This window comes from Hermetia illucens, chromosome 6, assembly GCF_905115235.1.
Source record: "Hermetia illucens chromosome 6, iHerIll2.2.curated.20191125, whole genome shotgun sequence".
In the NCBI taxonomy this organism is placed as follows: Eukaryota; Metazoa; Arthropoda; class Insecta; order Diptera; family Stratiomyidae; genus Hermetia; species Hermetia illucens.
In genome coordinates, this window is record NC_051854.1 from 57,571,038 (window position 1) to 57,583,040 (window position 12,003).

The 12,003-nt window shown below is 39.2% G+C and overlaps 1 protein-coding gene across 1 annotated transcript in view; it reads right to left on the reverse strand.

Annotated features, from left to right (window-relative positions):
* The window catches only part of LOC119660018, a 139,691-nt gene that overhangs the window by 77,316 nt on the left and 50,372 nt on the right, over positions 1–12,003 (reverse strand). The window lies entirely within an intron of this gene.

Genomic DNA, 12,003 nt, shown 5'->3' on the forward strand with positions numbered 1-12,003 from the left:
GATTATTTATCTATTTTACCATATTATTTTATTTATTTATTATTTTCTTCCTTATCTTTATTTCTCTTTATATATGCTTCATCAATATTTCTTCCTTTTTTGGAAATATTTATTATTTATTTTTTTTTGTACAGATTTTTCGTTGATTGAAACCTTGAATTACAAATCAAACTGAAGCCGAACTAAATTTCCTCAATTTGAAGAATCCTCCGTAGTCCCGCAAAACTCTTTTTAATATGAACATCCTCCAGCAAAATGGTCTGAGAATGTCAAGGCGCGTGATCGAGCCGTTATTTTTTTTCTAGGTTCATTTTCATTTGATAGGCTTGCTCAAATCCCTTGTTCGTTTAGTTGGCAGAATCCGGTGCGGACGCACACACCAGAAAGGAGACGTGAATTTAGGTGCAATGGTACATCAGAAATCGAATTGCTCAAAGGGCCCCCCCATTCCCGAGCCTGACAAGGACAGAGGCATGCAAGCATGTGTCGACGGAGCACTTCGATGGAGTTTTAATATTTGCGTTCCGACCTTCACTGTCAATTTCGTCAGTTTTTTAGGTTTTTTAGGATAGCTCTCCCTTCTTGGTCGTCCCCGGCCACTTAGGATGGTCGTTTACCCACAGTAAATCACAATTATGTGTATGCTCCAAACTTAGACTGAATAATCAGTGTTGCTGAAAAAGAGTTGGTGTCGAAACCGAATTGAATTTTTGGTATAAATGGCTCTCGCTTTTACCAATTTCATGATTATGCTTTCCATCTCAAGCAAAAAATAAAATTTTAGCAACAATAATGAAATTTTTAGAAATAATTTCTTTTAACCAGTAAAGAAGTTTCTGACACGATGATGCAAACACTAAAACTCTTCGAAAAAATCCATTTTTCTTCTTAAGAGTTCAATTTTCACCGTGCGTTCACGCTATCTTAAACAGATTACGAAATTGCTTGGGGAAAATAGGAATTTAGTTAAGAAAATTAGGAATTTGACCAAAAGAAGTTGTAAGCATTTTACTTCTCTAATAGCTTTGCAATCTTAAGATTGAATCTGGACCCTTCGTTTTAACTTTGGCATGTTTTCGGGTGAACCACATAATATATGGTTGTCATTCATTCAGTCCTTGGTGCATTCCATGGCATTCGTGCGAAGACAGAGGAGTAGTTAGTGATTATTCGAGTATTTTGAAAGCAGAAAATCTTCGTTTCCGAAATGAATCTAAACGAGCGAAAGGGTCGAAGTTCTTGTACGCCAAAAAATTTTTAAAGTGAATTTTGTAGTGCGAAAGTATCTTCACTATCTACGCAATGTTCAACAAGCAATCTGAGAGAGTTTAAGATCGTTACAATGTCAAATATAAAGACACTCGCGCGAGAGAAAACTTCATCTGAGATACCAAATGGTTTGGTTGTGGAGTCTCTTGGAATGGCACTACAATTATTTTCTTCTGCGAAGCTGGCTCCCAAATTAGTTACAAAAGCCTTGAGCTGAGCTATTTAACTAAAAATTAGCACTGGGTACTTACTGCCGAAATAAGCTCAGAGTGGAGGGACAATATTTCAGTTTTAACTGAATCCTGGGGCTATAGTTTTAGCTCGTTTGGTTCCGAAAATTGAAACATGCTTTTTGAAAACGATATGACAATTTGGTGCCGCTAAAGCGAACCGGGGAAATTGTTTTGGAGATGTCAGTCGTAAACTAGCTTTAATATAGACCATATATGTATGAATACATAATAAAATAAGTTAATTTGAATGAAAATAATGCCATTCGAATTATATTCATTCCAATGTCACACGCAATTTTTCTTGCCTGAGTTTTCATTCGTGGGTTACATTAGTTCAAAGTGAAGACCGCATTACCCTGCATGTATGAGCATACACAATATAAAATAGGAAACTGGTTAAAATAGGATTAATTTTAATCCGAGAGACGAGCAGAGATGGTGTACATCAAATTTATTTTACAGAATTCAACTTCAAAAACCAAAATACAGAGTGAAACGGAAGTTCTATGCATATACTTGGGTGTCAGTGCCTACATGAATTCTAAATTACCACCTCTTTGTCACTATACCATGTTGGTGATATGTACTAATTCTTGGTAATTACTTTCGATTAGTTTATATTGCTTGATATAAAATTGAATACAACACAGATAGTTATGTCTTTATGCATGTAGTTAAATCTATAAATATATCTTGGATATCTTCTAGTGCTCTATATACTATATATATGTTTATATTAGTCCAGCCACTGATGATTTCTACCTTCGAATTCTTTCCTTTAGGATCGATAGACGTAAAATTTGAACTGGATCTAGAGCATAATCTAGCGTAAGAAACAAAAGCTGTACAATTACAATATGTGCTTCCCCTTACGGGAGAATGCCACCCCTTCTTGGCGGTGGAAAATTTAATATGCAAAATTGACCAAATGGTCAATTCTAAGTAAAAAATGTTTTATAACAAATTTTCGGACAAATAGTACTTTTTGAGTTGTTTGTTTTTTTTTTGTATCAAAAAAAATGCATATTTTTAAAAGTTTTTTCGCGAATCATCCAAAAACCGTGCGTTTTATTTAGAAAATCATGATAAGCAGGCATAAAGTATATTCATTAATAAAGTGAGTGAACTTTTTTATATTTTTCTAGGTGCAATAGGGACCGAGTTATGGCTCATCAATCATGAAGTCGTAGTTCCTAAAGACTGAAATGAAACTTTTCAACGTCAACAAACCGGGAAATAGTAAATTTTCCTGACAATCTCTTTTTTGCAGTGTCTAAAAAAGCCTTAAAATAAGGTATGATAAAAGTCGGAGTTATTATGGAAATCGAGTTTTATGGTAAAAAATTAAATTTATTTTAATTACTTAATAATTTACTTTATTTGGGTCCTGAAAATAAGTTTTGAAAGTTTGACATATTTAAAGGGGGTTATTTTGAAGAAAAGTTTGATTTAGAGGAGAATATAATCGTATTTTAAAAAAATGTCCCTTTTTCTATAATATATGTCTGAAAAAATAAAAAAAATGGAGAAAATAATGCAAGTGGTACAAAAAAAATGCACCTTTTTTCCTAAAATTCGGTTTGTTTTTATTTCAGCAAAATTTAAATTTATTGAAATATCACCGATGAAAGATCACATTTGTGGATGAAGATCAAGTCGTTTACAATGAAACCTCTCAAAAACGAAGTGCTCCAAAAGCCTCAAGTTTAATATTTTGTAGCCCTCGAGATTCCTTATAAAGGGAATTTTTAAGTTACAAAATTAAAGAGGTTTGAACTTATAAATCAATATTTCGGAGTCCGTAAATATTCTTATTCTTACCTATTTTGGAGCAGGTATAAAAAGTTGTTAAATAAATATAATAATACCTAAAATAAACCAGTCATCAAGTACAGTGATAAAATCGATGAAGCACTGCGCGGAATATACAAGTTTCTGCTATTAAGTGCAGAATGTTAATTTACTATTAAACAACTTATTGCAGCTACAAAAACTTGTGATGTAAATCCTTAAACTTATTGAACTACCTTTTCAATTTCCCGTGTTTGTCAAACAGGGAGGATTTTACAAGACACTTTCATTCAAATTTATTTTTGATAGTAGATTCGCAGGGTGGAAATGTTCCAATTGAAGTTAAGTTATACGTTCCAGAGCAAAAACCATCTTTATCATATTCAAACTTAATTAATAAAATAAATTCTACGAACTAAGAAGGACTGGCTTTCACTCCAATAACAACAAAATGCGTAGATTTTCTATGCAGTTTAATCTCAAATTTTCACGTACTGTGGACTTGAAGATTTCGGAGGTAGTCCCGAATTTTTATCGTGACAGGACTCTATTTAATCTGTCTGGCAAGCGCATTTTGCCTTTGTGTAATATGTAATTTACAATTTTTTAAATAAATGTACATGACCTGTTACGCTTGTTTTTACAAGGTGGCGTAAAATTAACATCATAAGTTATATTATTTCTAGTTTTCATATTTTTTAATATTTTCTATTTTAAACATGATTAAAAGCGGTATATCATTTTACATTAGTTGAAACAAAATTTGGTTTATACATATGTACATATATATATCGGAACTGTTAGATCCGGCGGAGTTTAGCAAAAGAAGCGCGTTAAATGTCTTTTATGTTAACCAGATTCTAGATTTGCAATTTGTTGCAAAATAGGGGAGTGATGGGTGAAAATACAAACTTAAAGTGAGACTGGACTTAGAAAATAGGCAACCAAAAAATGTGATAAAATTCGCAATGATGTGCCTACTATATATGACACCTAGGCCTCCAAATACAGACCATTTCGATATCTACTCAAATAACCTATGTGGAGTTGTCAAATCCCTCATCAGTTGTGTCCCTTCCTCCGGAAAAATGAGCACTCTGTGGATACATGTCGCGAGACGTGCGCGCACGAGCATAGTTATGCGTAGGCCGGGTGGGTGGTAGTTGTAGTAGGATACTTGGTTACGTTCTACCTAATGCTACAAGAGATAGAAAATTATGGAGTGGAAATGTGGTCTACACCGAATCTTTTCTATAAGAGCTCGAAGCCTAAAAGGTCACCACCGACGCAACGTTACTCCTCGGCGGCAGGAACTCTACATGGGGATCGAACGGAAATACGGATAGTTCACGGATGACATGAATGCTGCTGCTGTAAGAGACAAGCTTAGAAGGCAGAAAACTAGAACAGCGTTTCTTTCACTAGTAGAACTCATAAATTATCAAGGAGAGGCAGAATATCCACCAAAATATCGGGGCTCTGATAGGGGGTATTAAGTTGTCCTATATTAAGGCAATAGAGGAGGAAACCCCCCAAGCGTCATATTACAAAGCAACAAGAGAAACACAAGTGACAACTGCTCAACATAAAGTAGATGAGAGTACGAGAAAATGGAGCAGGGATGGAGTTAGTGAATCCCTTGGTACCTAACCAGTGACCAAGAAAAACAAACATCTTTGCCAAAGAAAGCTGAGCCGGCGGAAATTCCGAGGAATGCTGGTGGTTCTTCGATAACGGCCTCAACTTTGATAATAGGGGAGAAAAACCAACCAACCAATAACATCAAACCGCACTGGTCAAACGGGAAGAATAAAGATAGGAGACTACAACTTTGAGACCGTTGATAATTTCTCCTATCTAGGGTTGAAAATTACAACCGATAAGCGCTACAACAATGAAATCCGCGCACGGTTGTTGGCAACCAGGGTCAAAGCTCTTACTCAGAGACTTGAGTTCTTAGCAAGAAAAATTACGAACTCTTGACCGCGTTCGACAGAAGAATCCTAAGAAGAATTTTTAATCCCCCATATGAGGATCGACGATTCCGTAGCCTACATAACGACAAAATCTATGAGAGATACCATGCCCGTACCATGAAATCCGGTTCAATAGGGGGGAAATAGTAAGCAAGTGTAAAGACGTGAGCGAGGTTACATCGCGGGGGGATATCTGTGTTGCGCTAAGGGAACAATTCGCCTTTAGCGGAATAGAATATATTACGATAAAGAGGGTACAAAGGCCGCTCTTATTAGTTTGCGGGTGGAATCAACGGTTAAACTGATTACTGCGGCCAAGATAGCCTGCTTAGGCAGCAAGTATCTCTCCAGAGGTGTTTCAGATGTTTCGATTTCAGTCACCTGGCAATAGCATGTATCATTTATGCCATCAGAGCATAGTTGCAAATGGTCCTGGCCCTGGCGGATGAAATGATGTTTTTATTAATAATCTCAGGGAAAGTAATACTGTTAAAATACGAGTTGGTAACAACGAGGACGTTCCAAAATCGATCATTAGATCACCTGAAAATAATTATCAATGTTCAGTTGGCCTTGAAGGGGCACCTGGACTATGTGTGAAAAAGGCAGCAAAGGCTAGTTTATCTTTAGCAAGGATGATGTCTACTCCTGTTGAGCGGAAATCGAATCATTGGCTGCCTATCGCAGGGTGAAATCCATTCTGCTGCAAGCATTTGTATCGCTTCGGATTGGACGAGTTCCCTGACTGTCTCAAATGCCCCGCTTCATTCGGACACCTGAAGCATGTTATATTCCATTCCCCGCGGTTTGTGATTGAAAGAGGGAGGTTAAACAGCGCCTCAATGTAGTTATCGGACTCCATAGTCTCGTGGGCAAGAAATGCGATAATGATTGTGATACACGAAAAGCTGCAGAAACAGGGTTGTTAGTTTTGCCATTCAGTGAAAAAAATGTAGCGACGAGAACCTCAGAAATTCTACCCAACCTAAAAATCTGATATAATTCGCAATGATGCGCCTGCATAGCATATAGCTCTCAAAATACCCGCCATTTCGATACCAACTCAATTTCATAATAACATATAAGCATATTTTTGTAACTTAACCGAAAAAAAAACACTCCATTCGTGAAAAACATACTATACCAACTATAAGGAAGAAACTTATAATAGGTCAAATTATTTATTTGGTGGGGATATCTTACTTTTTCGAATACGAATGCATTCGAGATATAAGGCAGTTGGGTGGGGATGGCTCAGAGCTTAACGACCCGAACGTGACCATTAGTTACGTCAACAACTCCAACGCGACCATCCGATGCCGACATATGCCATGCACCATCATCAAATCAGCAGCAACACATGCCATGCATCGTCATCAACACTCTAAGCCAATATATGTCAACGCACTTTTAATATACGCACATGCACCTGAGTAAACATCATTGTAATATTATAAATGATGCTACTCAAGTGGCTTGAGTTGAGTTGTTAAAATGCAATCGTTCGTGTCACAATAAAATATTTACAATTCTAGAAAATTGTCTTTTGTTGGATCCACATGAATGAGATCCATAACTCAATAATCGCGGAAATGTCTAGGGACACAAGTCAGCAGGTCAAGCACCTTGAAAGAATGGTGACTTCTCTTGCGGACCCAGTTTCCAAGCTGACAGAGACTGTGAGTACTTTGCGCTTGGGGGATCTAGATTGCAGTCAGAGTCGAGGTCTGCTGCCCGAAAAGGGCGACAATTGGCTGGTGCCACCGTACATAAATTCGTTGTTGCAAGTGGGCGTGAGTCACGGATTGTGCCGAACGTTTTCGTGGAGATTCGCATGACATTGGCATCACGATTTTAGGCACAGACTTCCTGTATCACCATGGGCTATTGGTGGACCTGCAGAATAAAGCCTTGATAGACCCTGCAACCTTTCTTAAATCGTTAGGAAGAATTTCCGTCTCGAGACTCTTTCTATTGTTTTCGAGGACATTGCTGACCATCGGATTCGCCCACTTCTCTTAAAATATCGCAACATCACCACTGAAAGTAGTTTCTCCCAGTCAGTTAAGCGACGAATGGAGACCTTGCGGAGATAACAGGCGTCTGAATGCTCAAACAATTCCTGACTGACACCCTATTCCAATTTGTGCATTTATTGACAAACTGTGGTGTTTCCACAATCTGGAATCTGGTCAAGGCATACCATCAAATCCTTGTAGCTCTTGAAGACATACCAAAAGCGGCTATCTGTACACCTTTCGGACTCTTCGAGTTCACTAGGATGATATTTGGTTTGTACAACGCAGCAGAGATTCATCCACTCTGTTCTACGAAAACTTAAACTTCTACTTCGTCTACAAAGATGATGTTTTTAGTCGCCTCTTCTTCCGAATCTAAGCATTTGGACCATCTCTAGGGCATTTTCAAGATCTTCTTGAGGCAGCGCTAGTTCTAAAAGTTGAAAAATGTAAATTCCTGCAAAAGCAGGTCAAATTTCTCGGCCACATGATCACCCCTGACGGATATGTGAACAAGATATAATGAGGGAAGGGTCGCCCCATGGTATTTGAAGCAGCTTTATTTTTTACCACCTCCATTCCGAGAATCTGTGGTAAACGCAACCTTTTGTAGTCTTTTGCCCATTCTGCCTTGACTAGTTCATAGCTAGGTGTTTTTTAAAGTGCTTCAATGCTGCTATTATGTATAATTGTATCCATTTGTGGTTATAATTCGAGATCAGTATCAGCATTTCAGAAACTTTTAAGAGGCTTAGTATGGAAACATTTCGTTAATGTTCTGCTATATAGGTGTTTCGGTGTGGAGAAACTGAAAAACGAATCTTCAAAATACTATATATCAAAATATTTGACAATACAAAGACCTTAATGTAAGGGATGAAGCATTAATGGGGTAGGCAGAATCTCAGGTAGCCCTCTAAACTATTGTATTGGATAGTGTGTTAGTTCTAACTGAACAATAATTTGCCGGAGAAGTTAAGTTCTTAATTCAACACTGTCAGAGAACTTTTCTACAAACGTCCCAAAAGTACTTTAGAAAAATGCCTAACTGGAAGGCGATGAATTGAATCCACCGTTCGGAACTATACCAAAACGATCAGGGGGTGGGACAGGGCAGTTTACCGTAAACTTTTCTTTATGATAGAATCCAGGAATGCTCTATTGGACCAATAATTTAGATTCCTCCAGTCCACTCTATGATCGACGACACTGGGCTGGTACTAATTTAGTTATGGTGATCATAATAATAATCGTTGGTGCAACAATTCATATTGGATGGGGGCCTTGAAGGGTGTTAGAGCACCTCATTCAAGACCGTAACGGTACACTACCGTACACTGCAGGAGGCAATGTGGTCCGCATTGCGCTCGCCCTAGATCATTACCCTGGTTTGACTCAAGTACTCATTCTCAGCTGAGCCCGATGGTATTCGACATCCAGTCACGATAACAAATCCCTCTGCCCCCTGTGAGATTTGAACCGCGACTTTTCGATACAACAATCCAGCGCTCTAACCAGTTGGTCATCCGGACACATGATAAGGTGATAAGGTCCAGAAAATGCTGGCTAGGGTTGGATTAAGAATAATCAATTATAATGGGTGTCCTCCGTTATTTGATTAAGTTGAATGCGAGGTGTTCTTTTCAAGAACTTCCTGCAATACCGTTCAAAGAATTAAGGACGCTATTGTCATTAAAGGAATTTAAACTGCATTTGAATGCAGAAGGCGGCTATATGAAAAAAAACGGTTAGCACGCTGCTTGGTTCTACTCCTTCGGCACCAGTAGTACTTTACTACTACACTAACGGTGTCCACAAACATATGAAGATAGAAACAAAGGATTGTAACTTCAGCCACGAATCTGAGAAACCAAGTCGTGGCCGAGGCATGGATTTAGGAGGCCTGACCAGATTTATTCTCCTCCATGGAGGAATCGGTGAAAGACGGGCTCTCCACTTCAGTAAAAAACCTGCACCCGGTGTCTATGGCGTAGTCAGCGCAAAAGGGTGGTACAGCAACTCCCTTAATGAGAGAAACTGGAAATCTGAGTACGGCCGGCCTGTTGGTGACACCATTGCTAACTCATCCGCAAAACGGTGAGGAAAACTCGGCGGAAGGAAACTTCAGCCGCAAAGGAGAAGGAACTATAGGTTGCCTGTTAAAACCGCACCCTCTGCCTCTACTAGGAAAAGCTGAAGAAAGGGAAGCTGGTCATGTGAACGCAACTGATCTTACTCCGAAATGTGGAAAAAGATCCATACAGCCCGGACACCGTGAACCTAGGAGGGCTCACAGCCGACGAGAATGGAAGGCACTGGGAAAGAAGGCAAAGTTTCTTGGAAATGAGGACATGAGCGTAGTTACACCACCAAGGGTGACGATATCCAGAGAAATTGGGCATAAGCAAGGTTGGCAAAGTTGCCGGACTGTCCTTATATATTTCTGGTGGAAGAGCCATGGGTACGTTTTAACAAAATCTGTGGTATCAGATCAATAGAGTGGACTAGGATCTTGGGATGGGAAATCCTCGAGGGCCTGCATTCTGATGTCAAAATTGTTAGAGACAACTATACTGATGAGGTTATCTAGAAACAAAGAGAATACTATAATGAACCAGAAGAATCCGAATCAAAACGAGAAGTGGGCTTTTCCCTTGGGACTATATATAAAGGTTTTTCAGGCTGAAGTCTATGCAATCCTAATGGCGGCAATCTGCATGATTGATGGCTAAGCGTATCGCAATCTGTAGCGATAGTCAAGCTGCTCTTTGATTACTTCAACAATCGTTTAGCAATATAGAAATCGATTGAACTCTATTTCTAGATTCAATATGGTGAAACTACTCTGGGCGGCCGGTCATTTTAGGGGGGAATAAAATCTCGGATGCTCAATAGCATCGGTTAATTCTGGTATCAAAAAGCTGACAGGTGACTGAACCCTAAGCTGCTAAGCGAACTTTTTCTGTCAGAACCAACAAACGTACGAAAAAATTTATTCTGTCGAGAAGTAGGAAGATTTGCAGAAGTAATCTAGGCATTCTGACTGGTGCTAAGAGGCTTTGCCTATCCCTCACCTCAAACAGACACATTATACACAGCACCGGTCTGTCAGTAAATATAAGCGTATGAGAATAATTGGGAGAAAATAGAGTGTTATTGCTTTGACAACTAAGCGAGTTTTTGGACAGCAGAAGTGACAGCATGTGAACGGCCAAGTGACCAAAAAAGTACTTCAATGCACTGGCTTGGAGAAATACTTGTTAGCGCTGTCTGCTGACCATAATGAGGGGATAACAATTTTGAGGCAAAGCAATAACCTGTAAACACTTTCATATTGAGATTTTCTAGAGTCGTAAAGGCAAAAGGTGCAATTTTATGTTAACTCTTTGTTTGATTCTGTAGGTGGAACGGTATGATACTTCAGATACAGTGCTTGTCTTGTTTTGGTTGATTGCTAGCATGTTGCCAGGGGACGCTCTCCTCGCAGTTCCCTACCCAGCGTGCGGCGGACCTAAGCTAGTATGCAGCAAATTCTCCCCCGCGAAAAACCGGGACCCTACTATAGGGAAAGTAGAATTACCAGACCATACAAGACTATGATCTTGCCAGTCCTCATGTATTCCTCGGAAACTTTGGTTCTTAGCAAGAAAAATTGTGAAATTTTGGCCGCGTTCGAGAGAAGAATCCTCCGAAGAAATTTTGGCCCCCTACATGATAATGAACGATTCCGTAGCCTACACAATGACGAAATCTATGAGCGATACCATGACCGTCCGGTTGTGGATAAAATCCGGCTCAATAGGTTACGTTGGACGGGTCACTTAATCCGGATGGATGAGGATGATCCCACCCGGAAAGTCTATAAGGGCAATATCTATGGTAGAAAAAGAAGACGAAGCAGACCCTGCCTAAGATGGAGCGATGGCATAGGCCAGGATGTCAGATAGCTTTTAGGGATATCGAATTGGTGGACCTCGGCGCAAAACCGGGATGTCTGGAGTTCTTTCTTAAGGCAGGCCTAGATCGGATACCGGTTGTTGCGCCGTTGATGATGATGAAATGCAGAACACCATGGGCTTCATGATTTGCAAAGGGTCTGTATATTGAGGTTGAACTCGAGGAGATTATGGTTCAGTTCCAAGCGAATAAACGCATGCTATTGCGTTTTCCAAAAAGGAGGCCGGGGACTTCGGACCCTGCAGTAACATTGGGAGTATCTACATTCACCCACAAGTTGCCCTTTCATTAGACTCTTGGCCATTTAACAAGGTGAGAATTCAATTGATTGATTGCCATTCTACCGGTTAGTGGCATGTGGCGCTTGCGGGAAAACGTCAGGCAAGACTAGCGTGCCACTGCAGTATGGAATTCTTGATTAGTAATGAACATGAAGATAATGAATGAGCTTCTTTGAAAAGGACACAGAATTTGGTAGAGTCATTGAAAAAGTTATAATAACGTTGATACAATTTGCAAAACAAGAAAGTATTAGAAAATTTCCTGCTGTAAACATGACGTTCACTATTTCAGGTAAAAGGTTTTGTTTATTTCTTGAGCAAATATTTTTGGAGTCATAGCTAGCAATGCCAATGCAATAACCAGTCACTTTATTCTTTTGCTGACATTCTATGTATGATGTTTCAGGGCGCAGCAGACATTAATGGAAGAGAACAATTTGGTCTACTATAACTAAAGTTTACAGTATTGTGTTCCATA